Source organism: Microcebus murinus, chromosome 10, assembly GCF_040939455.1.
Source record: "Microcebus murinus isolate Inina chromosome 10, M.murinus_Inina_mat1.0, whole genome shotgun sequence".
Classification (NCBI taxonomy): domain Eukaryota; kingdom Metazoa; phylum Chordata; class Mammalia; order Primates; family Cheirogaleidae; genus Microcebus; species Microcebus murinus.
In genome coordinates, this window is record NC_134113.1 from 52,593,230 (window position 1) to 52,619,497 (window position 26,268).

At 38.6% G+C, this 26,268-nt stretch overlaps 1 protein-coding gene across 1 annotated transcript in view; it reads left to right on the forward strand.

Moving 5' to 3' along the window:
• Nucleotides 1–26,268, forward strand: part of PCED1B (PC-esterase domain containing 1B) — a 214,286-nt gene that overhangs the window by 171,814 nt on the left and 16,204 nt on the right. The window contains exons 5-7 of the transcript XR_012921433.1: nucleotides 17,107–17,203; nucleotides 21,305–21,493; nucleotides 24,959–25,052. The gene's annotated coding sequence lies outside the window, so the exon portion shown is untranslated. The remainder of the gene's footprint in view (nucleotides 1–17,106; nucleotides 17,204–21,304; nucleotides 21,494–24,958; nucleotides 25,053–26,268) is intronic.

The window sequence follows — 26,268 nt, forward strand, 5'->3', positions numbered from 1 at the left end:
ACAGAAGAAAAATGTGTCTTAAAAATGAAGTGGACTTGAAGAAGAGGAATTCACAAAATTAGCATTATTTTACCTTTTTCCTTTACAGAGGTATATTTGGCTATTTTGTGAGGCATACTGGGATAAGGAGAAAAAAGAATAAAAAATATCTTTTAAAAAATGAAGTAAAATTAGAGAAAATGGTGTGTCTTAGTCCCCGTGCCAAGTCCTTTAATCATAAGTAACTGGATTTCATTATAATGTGTATTATAATAACACCTGATTCATGGTGTAGATTCTAGTCATTCTCTTTCTTGAACAATTTTAGTCATTTTTATTCTTCCTCTTTGTGGTGTTCCATTTCGTCTATTATCTTGCCTTACAGTACTTACCTAACAACTAAATGTCAAGTTGGGAGATGGTAATTATATGCCATGTCCTATTCTCCTAGTTTAACTTGACCTTTTGCTTGATGAGGTGTTTTCTTCCCTTGGGTACTGGCATTTTGATGCCACATAGGCAAGCTATTTTGGATTGCTCCTTGCTGTAGAACTTCTCACATGAAGGGTTTCAATGTGAAAATTGTCATTTCATTTTCTAAACTAACAACATTTTTGCTGATTGAAATAGGTTCTGCCCAACTTTCTAGACAAAGGTACAGAACATGTTTTGTCTGTTACATGACAGATGACAAGTGCTTCCAAAGAATATAAATGTTATTTTCAGTTCTAGATCTCTACTTTGCCCAAGTTTCCATTACTTAACTGAGAGCCATACTGATCTTCTTGCAGAAGGGACATTATTTTTTACTTAAGTTGGGATTCATACTGATTTTTCTAACATATATATTTTGGGAGAACATTTGTATATAGTAGGAAGAGTGACTTATCCGTCAAGTTTTCTCATTGATTATTCATGAAAAACTTTTCCTCATTTCATTGTCCTTACAGAGTTGTTGATGGTGTGGTTTGTATTTTTCCAAGGCAGATCTTGAAGCTGACAAAATAATTATACTTACATTTGCCTTTCATGTTTAAGAAATAATTGACAGTGCTTGTAGAATGTCAATATTTCTGCATTGTCTAATTAGATTATAGAGGATGCTCAGTTTTCTGGGCTATGTTTTCTTTTTGTTTTGTTTTGAGAGAAAGAGATCAGCAGGGCAGAGAGAGCCAATTTTCTGAGATTAGTAGAAAATAAAGAATTTACAGTGAACAGCTTCAGAAAGATTTATACAGTCCCTTTTCAAAAATTATAGTCTGTAGGCTTGTAGGTAAAAAACGTCCAAGCAGAGAAAACAGGCAGGATTTGTTCTCGGGAAGAATGTGTGTTTGGATGCCTCTTAAATTTATGATTTTAGGATAATTTAATATCACCATAATGACAATACTTCCATATATTTTTCTACATAGTAATATTCCAGTTTAGCTCAGCAAGATTGACAGATGTTTGCCAATTTCCAAAGCATCTAAAGCAGCTATTGAGTCATCCGTCCACCAGCGTTTAATGAGCCTTGGTCTAGGAGGAAGACACTATAGCAAAATTCAGGAAATGTCTAGATGAAATCCCAGTGAGTCCTAGTTAAGACCTGGTAAAGAGAGTTAAGCACTACTCTTACAATATTTATCACACTGTTCAAATATCCAGCACAAATTTGCAAATCTTAAATACGTGAAACCTGATATAAATGTGCTGGGATTCAATCACTGTGTACTTCAATTTCTTTGTGTGTCATGCTGTGGCCCTCCTATTTCTGCATGATGGCTACTCAGGACATATTTGTTGATGGCAGGCTGGCAGGGTGTAGGTATATAGAGAGTAACTCTCCTCCCCTCCCCTGCCCTGCCCAATTGATTGCATTGTAGGGTTTCGTACATTTTCTCCTAATTAACTCTTGATAGGTATCCAGTGAAATGGGTCCAAACTCTAACCCAAAATTCTGTGTGTACAACTTTGGTCAGATTGACTTTCACTCTGTAAGTATTACATGTAAGCACAAAACAATTAAACAGCAGAAGCCAGTGAGACAGGAAGCAGACAATTTTAACCACAGCTGCTGCTACTGGAGGGGGCAGGGTGGGTTGGGCTTTATTGTGCAAGACAGAAAGTGTCCAGAAAGAAGAAGGAAGGGTATGAACTTGTACTAAGTGCTAAGTCTGTGTCAGGAGCCAGGCCAGCTCCTTACGTAAACCATTGTTGGGTCTCACTGCAATCCTGAGCCGTAGCCTTTTAAAGATTGAAAGGCCAAGTCTCAGAAGTAGTTAAGTCACTTGCCCAAAGTCTCCTAGCTCACATTTGGCAGATCCCGGATTGAAACCCAGACCTGTCTGCTTGAAGGCCATGTCTTTCCCACTCTGGTCAGCTGTCCCCATTCTGCCTTGTGTAGTGAGGGGACACCTGTGTGGCGAACTGACCATTCGAATTAGGTTCTCTTGATTTTAAGAATAAGACTAAGGTCACCTCAAATAATGAAGAATGTGCTGTGCCTATTCCTTTAGAAATGAGGAAATAGTGATCTCATGGCAAAGTCTCAGAGAACCCAGGAAAAGCAAAACCACCAGGTTTCAGAAAGCATCACAGCCAGGCCTCAAGGAGACTGGAATAAGAAAGTCACTGAGATGCTGAGTCACTGAGTCACTGAGATGCCAGGACAGTTCTGGGTGTGCAGGTGGTGGGGTTTCTGGGTCTTCTGCAGGGCCACCCACCATTGACAAAACCATTTACTCCCCAAGAGTGCTTAACTCTTGGGCATAACTGCGTCTCTGTTTCTCTTTCATTATCCACTGGTGTTCCCACCTTTTACTCACATTCTTTTACCGACTGTCTGCCCACTGATTCTGCTCCCTCCCTCTCTACTCCTACTTGTTTGCAGCCTCTCATGCCCCCTCCCACCAACCTCCTTCAAGTAGTCTTTCTTTTCCAATATTCTCAACAACAATGTGCACTGCAAACCGTCCCATTCTCTGTGTGTCTTCATTCTAATTCCTGAGGATTAGATTGCCAAAGCCAGCTTCATCTTGTTTGGAAAGGGTCTTCATGCCAGAATATCTCACAGCCTACAGGTTTTAGCTGCCCTTGATTGGGGGTCCAGCCAGGTTTAGTCACCCCAGGAAAGCTGTGGGCAGACCTAGTGTCTTCAGGAATGGCCAGGGATGTGTCAGGCACTGTGACTGACATGTTGGCAGTGGCTGATGAGAACAAAAACTGATCTCCCACCAACATCAGGTTGGCAGCAGAAAAGACCACAACATGGCAGTGCCACAAGATGGCAGCTCATGGGATAGGGGGCAGGAAGCCCTGGGAAGAGATGCAAAATTTTGGTTGAGAATTGATAGTGGCTGGGGAACAAGCTGCAGACTATGAGTCATCCATCCATCGGTAAGACATGCGCTGTGAATAGACAGCTCACACAGAATCACCAGAGCCTTCCAGGAATGCTTCCTATCTCTCCTCTGCTTGTGAGTTTCGTGAAAATATGTACAAGCTCACTGAGAATTGAGATTTTTCTCTTACTTTCAGCCTTGATATAGAACTGAAACCACGACACTTATTTTGCATTTTCTCTCTCATTTAAACTTGCTTTTTAAAAAAATATTTTAATTATATCAATGACATATGAATATATTCTCCCTATGAAAAGTTGAAACAGTAAAGATAAGCCAAAGTCTCCCTTGAAGCTATTTCTCAAATCCTACTTCTTCCCCAGAGGCAAACTGGGCAGCCTTCCGGACCCACTTCCGTGCTTAGACAGAGTTCCATTGTATTGCCTTACATAAGGGAGCAGCCAGATTCAGTACTTTGCAATCTAGAACCATTTCAACCAAAGAAGGTAGGTAAGGATTTTTATATTTCACAAATACCAGCAACCAATTTTTTTCCGCTCCCAGATCTTGAATGTCAACAAAGGCTAAACAGTGTAAGCAGCAGATTCCAGGTAAGTCAAAAGCCAAAGGGATCATTTGGCTAAAGTACAAAGAGGCACAAGGATGACAATGGCCACTTATCCCAGGAGTAGAGACAGACAGTCGGTAGCTTGACTCCTACCTGGTTTGGTGCTGTGAACTCTATGCATTTGCCTGATAAACATCAGCAGAATTCAACCAATGTAGAAGTCGGGTCAGGTGATAAAAAATAGAAGTTCCCTCAGCACAAACAACTATAAAAAGCCCCATAAGATCATTAAAAAAAAGTAAGGGACGACCTGAACAAACAAATAAAAATGTGTTTGACATACCTCCTTCCCTACAAATTGTCATTTCTATTCCAGCCTCATCATCTAAAATTCTTCAGGAAGTCTTGAGTTAAGAACTAAGTTTTGAATAGAGTCCTCAACAACTTATAATTGTAAAACTTCATGAATTTGAAATAATTAGGGCAAAAATTCTGAATTTCATAATTCACTTTTCTAGAGTACAGTGTAATTGCTAATTGTATGTGGCAACTTGAATTAGTCTACTTAGGGTTATTAGGCCTGTTTAAGTGATTGGCAATAAAAGCATTAATTGATAGTATTTATGTGTGAGCCTGTGCTTTTAATCTGCTAAAACATAGTTGCTGAAACCAAAATCATTCGAGCACTGATTAAACTTGCATTATTAACCATATATGAGGCCAGGATGATTCTGCTGTTTTAGTCCAATATCCCTCCCTTGTGCCCCCAACATATGCACTGAGCGCACTAACTATATCTCATACATGTATATCTCATACATGAATATCTCATGCAATTGCAACAAATGCATATTGACTGTTGAAAACATAAACACATCAAAGCCCTGGAGATACAGGAATGAACAAGACAGACAAATACTTACCTGTGTCATAGAACTGACATTGGCGCACTGGTGGAAACAGAAAATAGCACGTAAACAAATAAAAATTATTCAGATGGTGATCAATGGATGAAAAAAATAAAACAAGGTGAAGAGAGAGAATGACTGGGGTTAGGCATACAGTAGTTTAGCTATGGTGGGCTGAGAAGTCCTTTCTCAGGGGCACATTTAGACTGAGATGTGAATGATGAGAAAGGACCAACCAGGCTCAGATTTACAGTGCCATTGGAGAAACCAAGCAAATCCACACGAAGCAGTTAGCAAATACTTAGGGACTGCACTTCTTATGACCAGGACAGCATTACCAGTCAGAGAAGGGAAATTGTGTCTGGTCTTGGAAAGCAGTTGGGTGGGATTTAGGGTGCAGGGAGGGAGAATGAATGGCAGAGACAGCACTAAAAGATTTTGCAGAGTGAGACAGAGGTGAGGCCGTCCAGGGGGGTAATGCACAAAATTTGAGGAGACACCCCCTTCTCAGGGTCGTGCAAGGACAGAGCTGGCACCTGAGAATGAGTTTGTCCTAAATCTTGCACCCTGCTTGCCTCACCTAGTCCTGTTTCAGAGGATTGAGGTAAGTGGCGTGGTCAGAAGATGGCAAGGAGACCCTCCACAATAAGGGAAAAAGCAGCCCTGACATCCAAGAGCTGGCCCGGTGCTATTAATATCAGTAAGTGTGGGTGCTGCTTTGAGCTGGCCTGTAACTGACAGCTAGGCTTTGGTGTTTTCTGACAAAGGAAAACAATTTCATAAAACACCCACATCAGACAAGGCCACTCTGTGACCGTGATGGATCAAGATAAAAACAAAACCACTCGGCAGTCTTGCCTGAATGTGAGACTTGCCCAAGCCACAAAACACCAAACCTCCTCTCCCCCAGGTTATGTGAGTGACAACTGCCTCTGCACCAATTGCAGCTTTAGCTTCCCTCGAGTCTGCCCTCCCTGTAGATAACATTTATTAACATCCTAATCATAGAATTGCCTCGCCTTCTTGAGAGCAGCCAATGCAGAGCAAAGCCCGGCTCCCTTGAACTCTCCCCCAAATCAGTAAACATAAGCCTGTCTCATAACAAGTCTTTTCTAACACCCTTTTACTGAGACACCCCAGGATGTGTGTTCTTTCACACTGTGAGTAATAAATTCAACATATACAGGGTGCTCCTCATGGTCTCTGGCTGGAGGACATTGACCTAGGTGAGAATTCATTCCGCTGAGGTGTGGAGAAAAATGAGCTTGGGTGGTAGGGCTGGATCAGGTTTACTAGCTTGAGCAGATCATTTTGGAGCTAGACTGAGGGCATGGAAGGAAATCTATTTCCAACCATTTAAGAGCAAAGGCTAACCTGGTGGGAAATTAGAGTTTTGAAAAATTGACCTGGTAGTGTGCACAGTTAATGTGAGGCTGGGGTGGGTGGCCTGAGCTCTTGGCTGCTTTTTTACAGATGAGAAAACTGAAGCAGCAACCAAGTGACTGCCCAAGATTCGCATACCGTCTAACACAGGGCTTCTGAGTCTCGTTTCTAATGTAGGAGCTCCCTGTCGCCCCACCTCCTACTCCCGCCTTAACCACATGTTGTGTTATTAGAAACCATTTATTGGCTTAAAAAAATCATTAACTATGAAAACTCCAGTGAGGAATTTCATAAATAAAACAATCACTCCCTACTTTGGAACTGATTTTGTCATCCACTGCCATCCACCACTGGCATTGTAGAAAGCCTGAGAGGTCCAGCAGAAGGCACGGCTAGGGAAACCTGACCCAGTGGAAACGCATTCCACATTGGACTTTGGGGCTGGAATTTCCAAAGAAAAAGGGCTGATTTCAAAGAAAAATAAATGTTCCAGGACTAGGTCACAAGGGGAAGGCTTCTCGACCTTGCAAAGGGCAGGCAGGGACCTGTTGCCCAGGTTCTGAGGGAGAAACTTTTCATTTCCTTTCCTGGTAGGTCTGTGTGGCGCCATCTCCCCTCTCCACCCTTGGGTTATCTGTGTGTGTATTTTCCCTGTCCTTTTAGACCGCCCGGTCCCTGAGCGATCACATTGCTGTTTTGCCTTTGCAATGTTAGCCCAGTGCCTGCCACCAAGTAGGCCCTTTCTTGCTCATTGACGGACTTCATGTCTGAAATGTACTGAAGAAGCATGCCAAAAATAGTTGATGTTCTCTGATGGGAGTTTTGCTAGCTGGGAAGGTGATGTGGGGTAACTTCGCAACAGGGTGGGAATTTTGAGTACTAGGGAAAGAGCAGCGTGATTGGAAGAGAGGCTCATTTCACTAGGATACTCTCTGCTGTCTTTGTTTTACATTGAAATGAAATTTGGGTCTCCATGAAATGTGGATGACACATTAAGTGCAATTTCCTCAGCGTGATTTCAGCTGCTGATTAGAGAATCAAGGCCTCCTGGAGTACTCTGTTTGTGTTACTGATTGGTGAAGGGCTGTTTCCCTACTGTGGGGTGAGTCCCATTTTCCTTTGCCTTTCAGGTGCAGCCAGTGCAAATTCTCTTTTCACAAAGTCTAAGCCCCTGAGCTGAAGCCCTTGAGTTCTCTTCCTGACTGCACACTGTGTAGTGAAGAATTAACCCTCTCTAAAAGAGCTCTGGCTTTTGTCCTTGGCTTCTAGAAGATAATGTCTAGTGTCTTTCTCTGTTTGGTGGCTGTGGGTCACAGAGGGTAGTCAGAGCAATTTAGGGCAGGGGCTGGCCTTAGGCCTGGGGCTGGTCTTTCCAGAAAGACCAACAATGTGACATTGGGTGGAGGTGTTGGGTCACCCAGTATCAGCGGCCTGGAGACTGAGATCAACCAGCCAATCAATCAATCGTGCCTATATAATGGAGCTCCAATAAAGACTGGACACCAAGGCTTAGGTGAGCTTCCTTAGTTAGCAATACTCTGTGTCGTCACACGTCAGTATCACATATTGAGGTCACACATATCCTGACTCCATGGGGAAAAGACAACAGAAGCTCTGCATTTGGAACCCTTCTGGACTGGCTGTGTCTCCTTTTGGCCAATCTTAACCTGTATCTTTTCCCTGTAATAAACCGTAACTGTGAAGATAACAGTTTTCAGTGAGTTCTGTGTTTCCAGAGAATACCAAATCAGAGGGTGATTTTGAGAACCTTGTAAAATTGCAGTTGGTGTCAGAATGGAGGAACATCTTGGGGACCGTGCCCTCTAACTTTACAATTGACCCTACACTCCTCACATACCCCCTCCCAGAAAACCAGACCCCAGGCCCTGGGAATAAGGAATTAGTCCACTCTTGGGGGAAAAAACTATACTAGAGACTGGGAATACCCCAGGTTTGGGTGCTGATAGTGGAGGATGGGGGAGAATATTCTCAATACCCCCGTAAAGCCTGATGAAATCTATCAATGGTAGGTTTGCCAGCTAAGTAGTAATATCTAGGAGAATTTGCTTTGATGGATTTTAAGGCATAAAGAGAGCACAGTAGAGAAAGGAGCAGTGAACTAGAAAACATCAGACCAAGGCTCAGGCTCAATCTTTAGAAACTGCTGTGAGTCTGTACAACCCAGTCTCCTGGGCCTCAGTGTTTCCTATCTGTGAAATGGCAATGACAGTTCCTGGCCTGATCACAAAAGATTGGTAGAAGGAACAGATGAAATAAAGCATGTGAAACAGTTTAGAAAACTGTGACATGATACTTATAGAAATGGATGATATTAATATTGTCATCCTATTCCTAGTCATTTTATAGATGAGACCCAGAAGGCAGAAGTGACAAATATTTCAGATTCATAATAGAAATGAGAATCCATGTTTCCTAACTCCCATGCTGGTGATTTTTAAGTAAAACTTAGTATAAAAGCATTCCCTTATCCAGAGGGCAGGTTTTTGATAGCCCCAACTGTCCAGGGTAAGCAGGAAAGTGTCTCTGAACACAAAACAGCTGCCATGAACACCACTTTCCAGAAGAAGCCTCCAACTACACAGATATTTTGCCTTTTATTCTCTTGGAAATTAGTCAAAAGTTAAGCCTACTGATTTAACAACTCATTATTTATCAGAATAGAAACTACAGAATAGCCTAGGTAGAGCAGAGGCTAGTAAACGGAAGTGACACCTAGGAAAATAATAGCAGACACAGCAGTTTCAATTAGGGGCAACAGTTCAACATAACTCATTAGTATTGCTGCAAATGCCTGGTAGCTAGTCTCCATAATGATGTGCCCAAGTCATTAAAGGAGGTTTAAATGATGTTCAGTTTGCCCTGAAAGATAGCAAAGGAAGGAAATAAGAGGTGTAATTATAGGAAGGGTAGAGACATGGTTATCATTTTGTGCAGACAATATAATTGCATTCAGAGAAAACATCAGAGAATGGACTGAAAAATTACCAAAATAATAAATTAATCAATCTCAGTTTCTTCAGGGTTATTGTGAAGATTAGCACTTGCACAGGGCCTGCAACACAGTAGGTTATTCACAAGTAATAGAGTAAATACAAAATTCATATACAAAAATACAGAGTGTTCAGTACTGGCACTTACCAATTAGAAACTCTAATGGAAGGGAAATGGATTATATTTGTTATAGCAATATAAACCCCAAATCAAAATCCCAAGAAAGAAGAAAAAACATGTGGTGCCTATAGGAGGGAAAAAATTATCAAATTACAGAGAAAGAAAAATGATTTACTGAATTGAAAGATATGCCAAGATAATGAATGGCAAAACAGAACATGTACAGAGGTCACTTGTCCCCAGATAACTTATAGACTTAGAATAATTTCAGGCAGAATCCATACCTTAAAATTTGGGGAACTTGGCAAAATACCTTAAAATTTCCTCTAAGGAGGAAGCAAGTGTAATTGGGAAAATCCATGAAAGGGAAGAGATGGCAGGCACATTCCTAACATACATAGTGTATTATAAAGCCACAATAATTAAATCAATAAGGGACAGGCACAAGCCTCATCACATCAATGACAGCTCAGAAGCAGATCACAGAATTTGTTTTATGAAAAAGGAGGTATCACACATTAATGGGGAAGAAGTCTTGCTCAATAAATGGGGCTGGGAAAAAATGGTTAATTATTTGAGATGTTAACAAAAGACCATGAGATGTGGGGAAGAAAAAGAGAGAGCTTTATTTTCTATTGAAAAAAACCCCAATATTATTAATACAAGTACTTTTGCTAAAGTCTGCCGACATACTTTTATATTTTCTGCATGGTACTGATATAAATTACAATTAATTATGGGACTTTTCACCACTGTTAACTTGCTATCCATGCTTGTTTTTCAAAATTCTTTGATCCCAATTTTTTTTTGTTTTAATTACCATTTAAGCAAGTGAAACCTGAAAAACTAGGAAGGACATTTTGAGTCATAGCTGGAATTTAAAATAAGGTTTTTTTTTTAATGCACATGGAATTATCTTAATCATATTAAATGGCTTTGCTATAAATAATCTCCTAAGGAACTTACATAAAAAGCTTTTAGGTAATTAAGACCAATTTCTGACATTGTTTTTCAATCAGAAAGGGGTTTGATTGAAGCTGAGAACAGATTAAGGAGATGATGTCTGATGCTCCTGTGTTTGTCAGTGTGCTGTGGGCCCCACTCAGAGCCAGGAAGGACCACTTTCTAACACGCTCCTCCCTGTGCCGATGAGAAAACCAGGACTACTCTTCCATTTCCATGAGAAAACCAGGACTACTCTTCCATGCCAAGTAGCTAAACCCTGAGACCATGGACCCTCTTGAAGGCAATTCAACTGTTTATTAATTGTGTTAATATTAAAAATATAGGAAGTTATGAGGAATCAGGAGCTAAATTATTCCTTCTAATAAAATTAACATTACATTTTTAAAAATACTTATTTTTTCTTCAACAATTTTTTCTGAGAAATATGATGCAAATACAGGAAAGTGCGTGAAACAAATATACAACTTAACAAATTTTTGTGACTTGAGCACCCGTGAAAGCACCATTAGGTCAAGAAATAAACTATTGTTGGCGCCCCAGAAGGCCTCCCTCCCTCCCTTCCTAGAGGGAACAGCTATCCTAGATTGGATGATAATCAATCCTTGCTTTGAACTAGAGTTTTGTCACCTAAATATGCACCCCTATTCTTTAGAATATGCTTGTCTTACTGTTGATCTTAGGAAAAAATATTCTGTCTTTTCCCATTAAGTATGATACTAGTGTAGGTTTTCGTAGATAAACCTTTTTTTTTTATCTGGCTGAAGAAATTTCCTTCTATTCCTAGTTTGCTGAAAATTGTTTTATGAGTGGATGGTGAATTTTGTCAAATGATTTTTCTGTGTCAATTGATATGACCGTGTGGTTTTTCTTCTTTAGACTGTTAATATGGTGGACTGCGGTGATTGACTTTTGAATATTGAACCAGCTTTGTATTCCTGGGATAAATCCCATTTGGTCATTGTAATTGTTAATTTTATGTGTCAACTTGAGTAGGCCACAGGGTGCCCAGATTGAACATTGTTTCTGGGTGTGTCTGTGAGGGTATTTCCAGATGAGATTAATATTCGAATCTGCCCTCCCCAATGTGGGTGAGCATCGTGCAATTTGTTGAGGACCTGAATAGAACAAAAGGCAAAGGAAGGAGAAATTTGTCCCATTTTCTTCTGCCTGTCTACTTCAACTGCAACATCTCATTTTATCTTTTCCTGTTCTCAGATTGAGATTTGCAATAGTCCCCCTTTAATCCCCTTATTCATGAGACCCCCAGTGCATGCCTGAAACTGTAGATAGTATAGAGCTCTATATAAACTATGTTTTTTGCTATACATGCATACTTATGATAAAGCTTAATTTATTATAAGTATGCATAGTCATACTTACACAGTCACAATAAGAGATTAACAACTAATAATAAACAGAACAATTAATATACTATAATAAAAGTTAGGTGAATGTGCTCTCTCTCTCTCTTAAAATATCTTATTGTACTGTACTAACCCTTCTTGTGATAATGCCAGATGATGCAAGTCAATGATGTAGGCATTGTGACATAGCATTAGGCTACCATTGACCTTCTGTATTCCTAAATCTATGTAACTGTCCCTTACTTGTAACAAATGGCTCGGTGTCACTCCTTTCAGGGGATCCTTTGCTGCAATCTTCATACAGACTCAATGCTTTCCGGCACAAAACACTGTCGACAATCAGAACACATTTCTGTTCAAGTCTTCTACCCACAAATTTAATACCTTTTCTATCTTAACTAAGCACTTCTCACACACTGAGGTATGTTTCAGTTTGAGATGCAACAGCAAAACTAGCATGCATTTCTTTTTCCTTCTTCACAATTTCACAGACAGAAGATTTGTTCTTATGGTAGATGTTAGCAACCTCAGCATATGATTTTTTTTCTTTCTTCATTAAGTCGAGAACGTTCATCTTTTTGCATAAAGGAAGCACTACAGCTTCTCTTTGGCATATCCACATTGCAAGCATCACTATTCTTGTGCGTTAGGGCCATTATCAAGTAAAATAAGGGTTACCTGAACACAAGAACTGCAATACCACCACAGTCAACCTGATGGCAAGAGGGCTATTAAGTGACTAACAGGTGGGTAGTGTAGACAGTGTGGATAAGGCAGACAAAAGGATTCATGCTCCAGGTGGGATAGGACAGGATGATATGAGATTTCATCATGCTACTGAGAACAGCATGTGATTTAAAACTTATGAATTGTTCATTGCTGAAATTTTTTATTGAAAATCTTCTGTGGTATAGAGAATAATTATTTCTATTGGTAATATTAAAAGAAATGTTTGCTTTAAAAATATTAATGCTATATTTAAATCTCATGATGTGTATTTTTCTTAAATAGTAATTCACATTATCATGAATCTTAATATACTAAGAAATTTTAAACCAAGGATATTTTTAAGTGCTTTTTATTGAATAAGCTTCTTTTAAAAAATAGTTGTCATATACTTAGCATTACAGCAGATTTATGTTAGACAAATCCCAGACAACTAACAATTATTCTTAATGTTGACTGTTTTCTTTCATTCTTATACTTTTTCTATCTGATAAACATTATTTATGAAAGTTCCCCCTAGTAATGACAGCAGTGACTATCATTTATGAAATATTTACACATACCCAGCCCTGTGCTGTGCTTTATAAGCATTTTCTTATTGAATCCTCACCACAGTCCTCTCAGTTCGTTTCTCTTGTTGTTTCCTCTTACTAATGAGAAAACAGACACTTAGAAATGTTAACTAACTTGCCTCAGGCTTCACAACCAGTGAATGGCATACAGGATTCTAACTCCTTTCTGTTGGAAGCCAAGACCTCCAGTAAATTACTGACTATGATGCAGAAATAAACATCCCATGGAAATGTGAGAGAGATGTTCCATTTCTTCTGGGAAAACTCCTTACTCCCATATTTATTTCTTCCCTCCCCACCTTCCATACTTGACTTATATGAGGGAGTCATTCTTCAGAGAAAGAACACATTCTTCTGACCAATGAAAGAAAAAGAATGGAAAGACAGCTCGAGTTTTCCTTGCGGGTCAGTAGATTTTTTCCAAAGACCTTTATCAGTCGTTTGGACACACAATGCCATGGTAGCCTGGTCTGGTATGTGGCAAACACACTACGTCTCTGGTTCTGCTCTGTGAGAGGGTTCCTCTTCTGTGTGTGTGCTGTTGCCATGCAAAGCGGTGGTATCTTTGACACTGTCATTTCACAGATGTACTGTATTTTCCAGCTGCTGATCTTAGATGTGGAAATAATGATCTCAAGCTTAGTTCTCCTCCCCCACATTCACAGTTGAACCCTGTAATTTTGCTCATCGGAATTGCAAATGAAGGTTATTTTACACTGGTTAGCTTGGTTAACTGTTGTCAGTTATCACCGTGGGTGTGGCCTCCTGTGAAGGAGAGCCTGTGTGGGGAAGGAACTGGAAATCAGTGGGAAGAGGACTGCAGGATGCAGAGCACTCTGCTTAGAATGTCTCCACTTCTTTGATCCTTGAGCACTTAGACATGCTCTCCTAAGAGTGAAGTGATTTGGAACATGCCACCCCAAAATGTGCTGCTTTGACATGCTGATTGTTTTGAGCTGAAGGCACTTGGGAAACAGCATAGATAGGATGGGCTCACTGCCCTACCCCTTTCTACCTAAAAGCAGGTCAGAAAACTTCTCATGAGAAAGGTGCCCTCCCTGTACCAGGAAGAGGAGAACATTCTTATCATCAGAGACTGGGCATCAACGCAGAAATGGACATGTAAAAAACAAACCTGCTACAGTAATCTTTACCTTCCACTAGTTTCCCTCACATTTTTCCTAGTCACTGTCCCACCGTTTACTGCCCCTGACCTTTGCCTTCTCACATCCCCACAATTTGTCCTTCTTTGTGTAAAAAGGTATATAAGCTTTTGAGCCTAACAGCTTCTTTGGGTCATTGTTTTCCTTCGGAAGACTCCTATATAAATGCAAAAATATTGTTTGTTATAAAAATATTTAATATTTTATGTTATTTAATATTTATTGTATATTAATGTACTGTACATTTATTTGGTCATTGTCATCTCCCCTTTATAAGCCTCTTAAGAGCAGGACTTTTCTGGTGAGTTCGCTGTATTCAGCACCGAGAGCCCTGGCGGGCGCAGAGGAGGAACTCAATACATCTTTGATAGATAAATATGTGCAATGTTTAGAAGTGTTAATATAGGAAAATGGATGGGAATCTCCCCAGATGTTTAAAATCTCATAGATTTTTAAATAAATTCTTATATCTACCCAGTTTAAAATAAAAATAATGCTAAAAGGCTTTGATGGAAAGCAGAAGTCAGTCTTTTAGTTCTTTTCCCTATATTTGATCTCTTCCTTTCTAAATTTGTTTATATTTCTAACCCTGTGCTTTGTCAATGTGATGCTAAATTATAAGAATAGAAAGTGAGCTTTTGGTGAATGACGCACAATTTTTTGCTTCAGTAATACCAAATGATAGTTCATCATAGCCAGTCTGTCTTCTAGCAGTCCTGCCTTCTGACACTTATTGGGGATTATTTTGCTTCTTACGATCAACAGAACATGGGAGGGCCTGGGATGGAGGGGAGGCAAGAATCCCACATCTCTCAGGGAGAGAAGGGGGATTCTTGACTTTTTGTAGCTTTCTTTTTGGGTAAGAGCCTAAGTTAAAGAACAACCCAGAGGCTGACCCTGAATGATCATTTAGGTGTGTGTGTGAATCCTTCATATACAAAGACAGCGTTTATAGCAAGGAAAGGACCGTTTTCCTTGGGATGGTGCTGCTTAGACAATAATCCTAGATATTAAAACTAAATAAATAAATAAACAACATGGAACTCTGGTTGACAGCACAGTTAGTGATCTGACTGTAGCAAGAAAGGGGAGCACCTTGCTTGGGTCTTACAAATTTTGTATGTCTGTATTGAGGGGAGGTGGTGGGGAGGATGAGGTTGCAGCAAGTACTTGATGGAATATTCTGGATATCCATGTCAAATATAGACTGAGAAATTATGGAGTAATTATTTACAAGAATCCAAAAGCCCGTAAATCAATGGATATCTCCAAAACATTTTAAAACCTTTATGGAATGTGAATCGTGCTGTCTAATAGCATAAAACATAGCCTTATTTTTGAAATCAAAACCCTCAGCATAAACACTTGTGTCTTTCATGCTTACATACCTCATGGTTGCCATTAGCTAAGCCTCTTTTTACATGAGGCACTGTATATTATTATTAAAACCGTCTGGCAAAAAAAAAAAATGATCTCCTTTTTAAAACTTGGGACTTCTAGGCCTCATAGAACACTTGAAACTATGTTCCTTATAAACAGAACTCTGACTGCTTAGTACCATTCTTTCCCAAGGTCTCCAGAGTTCTTATTTTAAGGAACAATAATATGAGTATAGACTCATTCATTTAAAAGAGAAAAGGTCTACAGCTGTCACTTCCACTGTTATGTGACTATATATGGTCTCTTAAGGCCCAGGCACAGAACTCATGATAAATAATTGTGCTGTCCTAATAATTTTGCTGTTCCTACTTGGGGAGAGCTAAGCAGAGAACCCAGGCTGTAAGACTGAGCAGTAAAAGGTCATCTCTTCAGGCTGGGATGGGTCCAGGGCGTGTGGCCACTCCAGGAGTTGCCAAGGTCATGCTTCATGTTGCTAACGCAGGGAGAGGCACACCTGCTTAAGGGCAAAAAGGGAAAGTCTCTAGCAAGCAGGAAGAGTTGATAGGTACAGAGATGGAGAACCATTTATAATATGAAACCATTTTAACCACTTTTAAGTGCACAACTCAGTGGCATTAAGTATATTCACAATGTTGTACAACCATCACCACTATTCATTTCCAGACTTTTTTCATCATTCCAAACAGAAACTCTGTACTCATTATACAATAACTCCACATTCTCCTCGTCCCCAAGCCCCTGGTAACCTCTATTAAACTTTCTGCCTCTCTGAGTTTGTCTATTCTAGGTACTTCATATAAGTAAAACCATATAGTATTGGTCCCTTTTCTGCTTGGCTTAATTTGCTTAGCATAATGTTTTCAAGATTCATTCATGTTATCGCATGTATCTGAATTTCATTCTTTTTTAAGGCTGAATAACAGTCTGTTGTATGTTCATACCACATTTTGTTTATCCATTCATCTGTCAATGGGAATTCAGGTTGTTTCCACTTTTTGAGTATTGAGAATAATGCTGCTGTTAACATTTGTGTACCTATTCGAATCCCTGCTTTCACTATTTTTGGGTATACACCTAGGCAGATAAGATTATTTTGACCATCAGAGTTCCAAATGGTGCCACATTTTCTTTTAAATATATTCTTGGTCTATTTGTTGTATAGTCATAACATCTTCCTTTCTACTCCTTTTTCCTGTCTGAAATAAGAATTACAGTGTGTTCATCAACTGGAGGGGCATCTTCCTTAGCTGGGGCTTTCCCCAGAACTGCTCATGTCCCAGAGCATCTGACAACAGCCAGGAGTAGTGTCTCTTCTTTCAAGAATTTATAGCATGTTGCTGAGGGCAGGACCTCAACCTTGGATTGGACTTCAAAAGCAAGGTCAATCATACTGCAATTTTGTGCATACAAGATTAAGGGAACACAAGAAAGGGTAAATATGAAAAATGATTTATTTTATTTTTATGACAAAAAGAAGTAGATAGAATTAAAAGTTCATGGATGCAAAAAAATTTCTTATGCTTTTTAAAATTTCATTGATAAGATAGTAAGCAGTGATGGGAGTGGAAATTGACAAAGCCTGATTCTTCTCTTGTTTGATCCTTACTCGTGCTAATGAAAGGATGCGCCTGACCCTGGAGAGAGGAGAGAAAAGTCTCCAGGGAGGGAAGCCGGGATGTCTGTAGTATGTGATGGTTGCCCTGAAGATGCACACACAGGTAAGCTCAGGTGATGTGCTTGAGACTATGAGTTGTTTACCCAATATCTATTCTATTTTTATTTACTAAGCTTGATTTTGTTTGGGATGGCAACGTGCACAATTTAAAACAAAACAAAACAAAAACATTTCTCAGTCTTTCTTGCAGCTAGGAATCATCATGTGAACAGTTCTGGCCAATAAAATGTAAGCAGACTTCACCAAGTAGAACTTATGGAAAAGTTCTTTAAAGGGAACTGAATCACTTGTCATCGGCCCTTTATTCTCCTTTGCTCTTCCCCTGCTTCCTGCCTAGAAGCTGACTGTGATTGCTGGAGCTCTGGCTGCTCACGTGCAACCACAAGGCACCTGCTAAGGATGACTGGGGGAAAGGGTGGGGGAGTCTGGGATCCTGATGATACCACAGAGCCATGAGACCGTCCCTGGACTGCCTGCTTTAGTCTCCTTCTATGTAACAAAAAATTAAACCTCCATATTTTAGAATACACCATTATTATATTAATATTTGGGCATTCTGCTGTATACAGCCAAACTTAACCACTAAATGATATAAATTCAAAGGCATCTGCTACCTTGCAGATTTTGCTAGGTCTTCAGATACTAAAGGAGTTATCCCCTGGGCAACACTCACTGTCTGAAATCTCAGAGAAAATTATCCCAGATCATGAATGTGGCAAAACACCAGTGTGTTGAGTATCTTATCTCTTCCCGTACAGCCATAGGACCTCTTTCATAGACCTACTAGCTCAAGGATGAATAAATGAATGTATGAATGTTCTACTGCTGGTCCCTTCTCTTAAGAATCCTGGAGTGCAGTACCCTGGACAAACCCTGTGGAGCACTTGGATCTGTAATTCATATCGAGAAAACTCTGAGAGAGTTTTATATAAGTATGTAAGCAGAAGATATGCTATGACTGAAGAGTTCTCCTATAGTAGAGTATAGTGATTGAAAACCTGGCTGAAACCAGACTGCTAGATTCCAGTCCTACTTGTACCACTGGCTAGCTGTGTGATTTGGAATACAATACTTAACATCTCTCAATCTCAGTTTCCTCTTCTATAAACTGGGGAGAATAATAGTCCCCACCCTATAGGATATTATGAAGAATAAAAAGTACCTGGTACAGAGTTAGTGCTCAGTAAATGGTTAATATTACTATCACAATCTGCTTATGTTATAATTATTATTTACTATGTCTTTTTTTCCTGTGGCTTATAAACTTTTGCAAGGCAAAAGTGTGTCTTATTTGTTTTTGTGCCCACAGAGAAAGTGTGTATCACACAGTACATCTTTAATACATGTTGGGTTGATGTTGGGTTGAATAATCTGATTTATTTTATTATCTAATAACTTCTTGGTTAGATTAGAAGGCTAGCTGGTGAAAAGTGTTTGGGACTGACACCATATTTATCTTCTCAGAGTAAAAATACCTTTAAAAAATGTATTACACATATGTGGAAAGAAAGCCATCAAAACGTTAATAGTGTCTATTTTCTAGATTTTCTGCACTTGACATATCTAACTTGTGTAATTAGAAAAATACAGAAAGTATTAGAAAGTATCTGTTTTTTAAAAAAATCTACTTGGATAGAGAGCTAGGTTATAGTAGAAGGATTGAAATATGTATTAGTAAGTATGACTTCTCAATAATTTTTGTTGTGAGCTATGCTCTCCCCAAAACACACTGACCCAATAAAATTGAGTTTGAAAGTCCTGAATAAATTAACATTCTGATAATTCTATAAGAAGGAATGGAGGTGCAATTGCTGATCTAGAAAGTACATATCCAATGATCATCTGAGCAAAGAACATCATCCTTCTTAAAGTAAATAGCGCACAGCTGTTTCCATCATACTGACTATAAGAAGATTATCATACTCAGAAAGGAAATTCCAGGAACCTGCATTCTAATTAACATGGAAATGAAATCCACAAAATAAATATGTATCCAAAGTGTATGCAATCCCAGGGTACAATGGAGACAGATGCAGATTGATCTAATCTGGTTGCATTAGGAACATCAATGTGTGTTGGGGAACATTGCGTGGAAAGTTGACATTCGGTTCAATCAGGAAGGGCAAAGTAAAAATGATGAAAGCAATTTCCTTTGTTCAGTTAAATTAGGCATCCAAATAACAGGCTACTCTTTGACCTTCCTGGGAAAGGTCAGGATGGCTTCTAATGGTCATTAAATAAATAGCCAGCCCACTTTTGTAAATGCTTAATAAGAAGGATTTCAGAAAATGTATTGTAGACTGAAAATCAGCCAAGGAAGAATCTGCAAGATTTTTTCTAACATATTCTTACTGGTATTATTTATGTATCTTTAATTTGGAGCAATAGAAAGGACTGGTAAGAGCACCAGATCAAACTGAATATGGGGTCTATGTAACAAAATTTAGAGGTCACTTTCTGCTTCTTCCTGATTTGTACTGCAACTTCTAAAGAAAGGAGAATTTTTTACATAACTTCCTGGGGTGCTCCTCCAAGGCCCCACTTAATATAAATGAGGAGCATCCCTGGCATTTTTTAAGATATATGATTTCTTAATTAGAATGGTGACTTGCAGAATTAGAATTTAACACTTTTGCTTCTTCCATGGGTTGTAATTCCCAGTTACTATTATGGACACGCTGTTATTTCATCCAACAGTTCATGTCCCAAGTGTATGAAAGTGAAATCAAATCTTTTTTCTTATCCATGAAAGTCCAAGTTGCATGATAAAAGTTGATTACAAAGGCTAAATTAATAGAACAGATTTTAAGTCTAGTTTCCCTTCATTCATACATCTTTTTTCCCCCATATTCTCATTCTGATTTAGATTCAACCAATGTTCCTTAAGCATTTACTATGTGCCAACCTCCATACTGGAGGATTGCATATTAAACCTGCCATCACTTAGCCTTATAATTAGAGGAGGTCTGAAGACATGGCCTTAAATTAGATGTCTGACTAAAATTATGGGTCCTTTGAAATGTTAATGGATTCAAATATTATCCTGGTGTGTAATTAAGGTAATACAAGAAGTATTTGGAGTCATATTTTAATGTTATTATCATTATTGTTATTATTATAGAAGTAATATGTCTGTTTCCATGATTTTAAAAATTCAAAAAAGACAGAATGGTATAAATGAAAAATAAAAGTTGTCCATTTCTCTCCTCCTCTACTTCCAGTTTTTTTCTACTGAAATACTGTACATTGTAAAAATGGCCATAAAACTGTGTAGTTCCTCCCATGAAAAGGTAGGGTCCCTTTGAATTTGGGGTAGCCTTTCAGCATTCTTTGATCAGTACAATGTGGTCAAAGTAACAATGAATGAGTTCCAAGCTGAGGCCTTGCAGCTTCCTATATTGTACTTTTGGAACAATGCAGTCACCATGTGATCCTGCCCAGAGAGCCTAATGAGAGAAAAGAAACCATGTAGAGACGAGCCATTGCAGCTGAGGTCCCCGACCAGCCAAATCCCAGCCAACCTGGCCAGTACTGCCTCACTGAAACCCTGTCCAAATTGCTGAACTAAAGAGTCACAAGCTAAAAAACAGTTGTTATTTTAAGCTGTTAAGTTTCTGGGTGATTTGTTATGCAGCAAAAGCTAAATGGCACGAGAGATGACCACCATTTTAACAGTTTCTGGCATCTGCAGGTTATAAGAATGCAGGAACAACTAAAAACACATGGAATAATGAAATGATAATGGAAGAACCCAAAAGTATGAGCCTACCATAACCTGGGGTTAGATAGTACTACTATAAGACCATCATGGAGGAAATACAAGGAAAACTGGGGAGAGGAGACAGAGAGAACAAAGTAAAGAAGGGGTTTTGATTTTGTACAAATGTATAAATTCAAGCCTGCATACTTAAGAACTTCTCAGGCACAATGCCTACACAGAAATGTGTTTGCTTTCAATGTAAGCAGATTAATGCTGCTTCACCTTCTCATTCAACTGGATGATGTTGAGGTGTGGATGGGTTTATTATCTGGGAATCAACAGAGAATTCTCGTGATGGTGTTTGTAGGTTAAATTGGTATTGGTATTATGTGGGTTGTGGCAGCTGTTCCAGATTGATATCCACATCTCCTTCTATCACCAAAGAGAGTCATGACGGCTTCGAGCAGGAAGAAGCAAAAAGTTATCAACATCTTGGTGTAGAGAGCAAGTGGAAGCCAGTCTCTGCAGATCTCCTGGTAGCTGAGCTCACTTGGCATGTGCTGAGGAAATCCATAGTTGACCACAGATCATGACTGAAGAAATGGGCCTCCCAGCAAAGGGAGGAAGACTCAGGCCAGTATACATTTAGTCTCTTACAATGTCAGATGTGGAAATAGGTTAAGGGGAGAAGAGACTGTGAGAGTATGTGATAGAACTTTGTAGGAATATCTTCAATGGACAGAGCATGAGTGATGAGGGGAGAATTCAAGGGTAAAATTCAGATGATGAGCCTTCAGCAGAAAGGATTTGGCCACAATTTTGGCTTAAGTGGAAGAAAAAAATCTTTGTGAGAGCTACGGGGTTATAAACAATGCCATCCTTATAACCAGTCCTTTGTATGTACATTGGTTTTCCCTTTCTCTAGGACCTTTTGGGTTTGTGTTTCTCTCCTACATTTCCCCTTACTTCTTCTTCCTCTGTCCCCACTTTCAATTTCTATCAGCTATGTATCAATTTTAAATTTTCAACAAAAGCTCTAGACAACATTATCTCATTTATAGAAAACTCTGAAAGCTCTACCAAAAACCTGTTAGAATTGATAAATAAATTCAATAAAGTTGCAGGATACAAAATCAACACATAAAAATCAGTAGTGTATCTATACATCCACAGCAAACTAGTGAAAGAAAGAAATCAGGAAAGCTATCACATTGTCAATAGCTACAAAAAATACTTAGGAATAAATTTAACCAATGAGATGAAAGATCTCTACAAAGAAAAATATAAAATGCTCATGAAAGAAATTGAAGAAGACACAAAATAATGGAAATACATCCCATGTTCCTGGATTGGAAAAATTAACATTGTGAAAATGACCATACTATCAAAAATGATCTGCAGATTCAATGCAATCCCTATTAAGATACCAATGACATTCTTCACAGAAACAGAAAAAAAAATCTTAAAATTTTTGTGGAACCATAAAAGACCTTGAATAGCTAAAGTAATCCTCAGTAAAAAGAACAAAGCTGTAGGTGTCACACTACCAGACTTCAAAATATATTTAAAAAATTATAGTAACCCAAACTGATTTGATCACTGTTTTTATACTGGCATAAAAAGAGACAATCCAGGTGTAAATCTATACACAAGCAACTCATTTTCAACAAAGGTGCCAAGAACATTCACTGGGGAAAATATAGTTTTTTCAATAAATGGTACTGGGAAAACTGGATATCCATATGCAGAAAAATGAAACTAGGCCCCTATCTCTCACCATATGCAAACATCAACTCCAAATAGATTAAAGAATGTAAGATCTGAAAATATGAAACCATAAAACCACTAGAAGAAAACACAGGAAAAGCATTTCAGGACATTGATCTAGGCAAAGATTTTATGAAGAAGATTTCAAAAGCACAGGCAACAGAAACAAAAATAGACAAATGGGATTGTATCAAACTAAAAAGCTTCTGCACAACAAAGGAAATAATCAAGAGAGTGAAGAGACAATCTGCAGAATGCAAGAAAATATTTGCAAACTATTTGACAATGGATTAAATTCAGAATATACAAGGAACTCAAACTACTCAATAGCATAAAACCAAATAATCAAATTGAAATATGGGCAAATGAGCTGAATAGCAATCTCTCAAAAGAAACATACAAATGGCCAACAGTCCCATGAAAAAATGCTTGACATCACTAATTATCAGGGGAATGAAAATCAAAACCACAATGAGATATCATCTTACCCCAGTTAGAATGGGTATCATTAAAAAACAAAAAATAACAGGTGGTGGCAACGATGTCAAGAAAAGGGAACTCTTATACACTATTGGGAGGAATGTAAATTAGCAAAGCCATTATGGAAAACAGTATGGCATTTCCTCAAAAAACTAAAAATAGAACTACCATATGATCAAGTAATTCACTACTGGGTTTATATTCAAATGAAAGGAAATCAGTATATCAAAGAGATACCTGCACTCCTCTGTTGATTGCAGCATTATTCACAATAACCAAAATACAGAATCAACCTCAGAGTCCATCAACAGATAAATAAAGAAAATTCATTATATATACACAATGGAATATTACTTAGCCATAAAAAAGAACAAAATTCTGTTATTCAAGGCAATATGGATGAGCTTGGGGAACATTATGTTAAGCGAAATAAGCCAGGCACAGAAAGATAATACTGTATGTTCTCACTTATATGTAGAAGCTAAAAAAGTTGATCTCACAGAAGTAGAGAGTAGAATAGTGGTTACTAGAGGATGGGAGTGGGCAGGAAAGGAGCATAACTAGAGGTTGTTTAGCAGATACAAAAGTACAGCTAGATAGGAGGAATAAGATCTAGTTTTCTATAGCACTATAGGGTGACTATAATTAACAACAATTTATTGTATATTTTAAAATAACTAGAAGAGCAGATTTTGAATGTTCCCAACACAAAGAAATGATTAATGTTTGAGAAGATAGATATACTAACTACCCTGTTTGATCATTATACATTTTATATTTGTATTGAAGTATCACACTATACCTCAGAAATATCTATGTCAACTAAAAATAATAATAAAAAATTTTTAACACTTAGATTTAAAACATTTAAACATATTTTATCTATACTGAAAACTGAAAATAGAACACAACATTCACAGAATATGAATATCTGAACATTATTCACTGAAGAATCAAGTACTACTATTATATTTGACTTTAAAAAGGCAGTATAATTTCTCTGTCGGTACACTTCTGCAACTTAAAGGAGAATGTGAAGGGTCTATTTTTCTTATACGCTCTGAACTGTTCAAAACACTACAACATTTTAGTTTGATTCATATTTTGGGCCAATACTTTGTTATGAGGTTTATATTAATATTTTTCTTAGAGTTTCTACAGTTGAACTTACTGGAAAAGCAGAAGGAGTTTTTATTCTCCAAAGGATATGTTTCCTAGAATATGGAAATTACAATACTAATAACAAAAAAATCTGAGAATTAATAACCTGTAAAATTTTCAAGAATTTTTCCTATTTTTCCTGTCTTCCTTCTCAATTGCAGTTAGATGAGTATTTGGGTTGAAATTTGACCTTATATTTTCAACCTAATAGTCGAATGTGTGTTTAACTCTGGGAAATATAAACTGTCAAATTCAGATCTCCTAAAAACTTTAGGAAGAATGCTACAAGGCAGAATGTCTTAGAGAATCAATCTCTGTTTTGATATGATGCATACAAAGCATTGAAAAACACAAAGGGACAATGTTGGGATGAATCACAAGAATGGACTTTTCTGTGAGCATACCTCTTGGACATACATTGTAGAAATTATCCTAAGACATTGCCAGTACCTTGAGGTCGTCAACTTAGATGGTACTAATCTTTAGAGAAGTTTAACTAGAAGGCTTTAAGTAAGAATTTGTTATTATGATTAAGGAGGAGAGAGGAAAACTAGCTTACTATGTACCATGCACTGTCTTAGTGCTTTTGTATAAGAATATCATTTAATATAACATATATTATTACATATTATTAATTATATCAACTGATGTACTGTTTTATATTTCACATGTTATTATATATTTGCACAGGGCCAGAAGAGTTGTTCCACCTGCCTGGGAGTGAAGGTCACCTTCCCCTCCGCTTTCCCTGTCTTGGTGCCCATGGCATCTGCCCCTTTACCAGGTATGAGCTGAACTACGTAACCCTGCTCCCCAGCGTGCTGCTCACAGCCTCCCACTGCTATGAGTACTGAATTTTCTGTCATCTTCTCGCTCAACTCAAATTCTTAGACCCTGGAATCTGCTTTAATTCATCTCTTTTGAAAACTTCTAGTGCTGCCCTTAGATCTGATATTTAATGTCAGCTTTCCTCTTGAATAAGTGAATGTTTTCTAAGTAGTCTCAATTTCCGTGACTTGAATCCCAGAATATCAGAGACGGAAGGGGCCTCAAAGTCAGCTAGATCAATGGTTTCTAGCCTCTGGCATTTGGATTCTCAGAGACTCTGGAATTATTCCAAGAGTCTTGAAACATATATATATATATGTGTGTGTGTGTGTGTGTGTGTGTGTGTGTGTGTGTGTGTGTGTGTGTGTGTGTTTTTAACCTTTCACTGGGCAGTAAAAATGACACCATTATAATGGGGAATCCATGACCTTTTTGACATTAAAAAGAGTTTCATATTCTAAGAATCTGGGAACCGCAGATGTACACTGGCCTCATTGTACCAAAGGGGTCAGGGGGAAGCTCAGAAAGTGATTTGATTTGCCCAAGGTCACACATTGAGCTAGGATCATGTCAGGACTGGTGCATAAGCATTGCACTGGATTCCAGACCATCACCCCTTTGCTCTTTTCAGTACCCTGATCCCCCAAATACCGTAATCACAATTACATAGCAGCTCCCACAGATCCTACTGCAGGTGTGAACAATGGGTCCCCATCTGGCTCAGGCTAACTTCTGGGGAAGCAGCTTCTCCCTCCACAGTAAATGTTAGGCTCTATTGAAAAGTATTGCCAGGATACAATAAACAATCATACAGGTAAACAAATATCCTTAGAGAACATACTAACATTTTGAAAGAATTGCCCCATCTGTTTCAAATAATCCTGTCTTGCCCACTGCACCTGCCAAAGGTGAGTGAGATGCCCTAGATGCCAGACGGTCCCATATACAGGTTTTTCCAGAATCCTATGGTGTGGCTCTAAAAGAGAGTATGAGACCCAGATTTCTTCCTCAGGGATTTGAAATTGGAACTCCAAGACATGAAGAAGGATGAACGGGAAGGTGATGATGAAATATTGGGGCTGGTGGACATTTTGAACTGTAAACCTACAGAGAAAGAGAATGAGAATGAGATGGGGGAGGGGAGAGAGCACATGGGAAGATGAGTCGAGGGG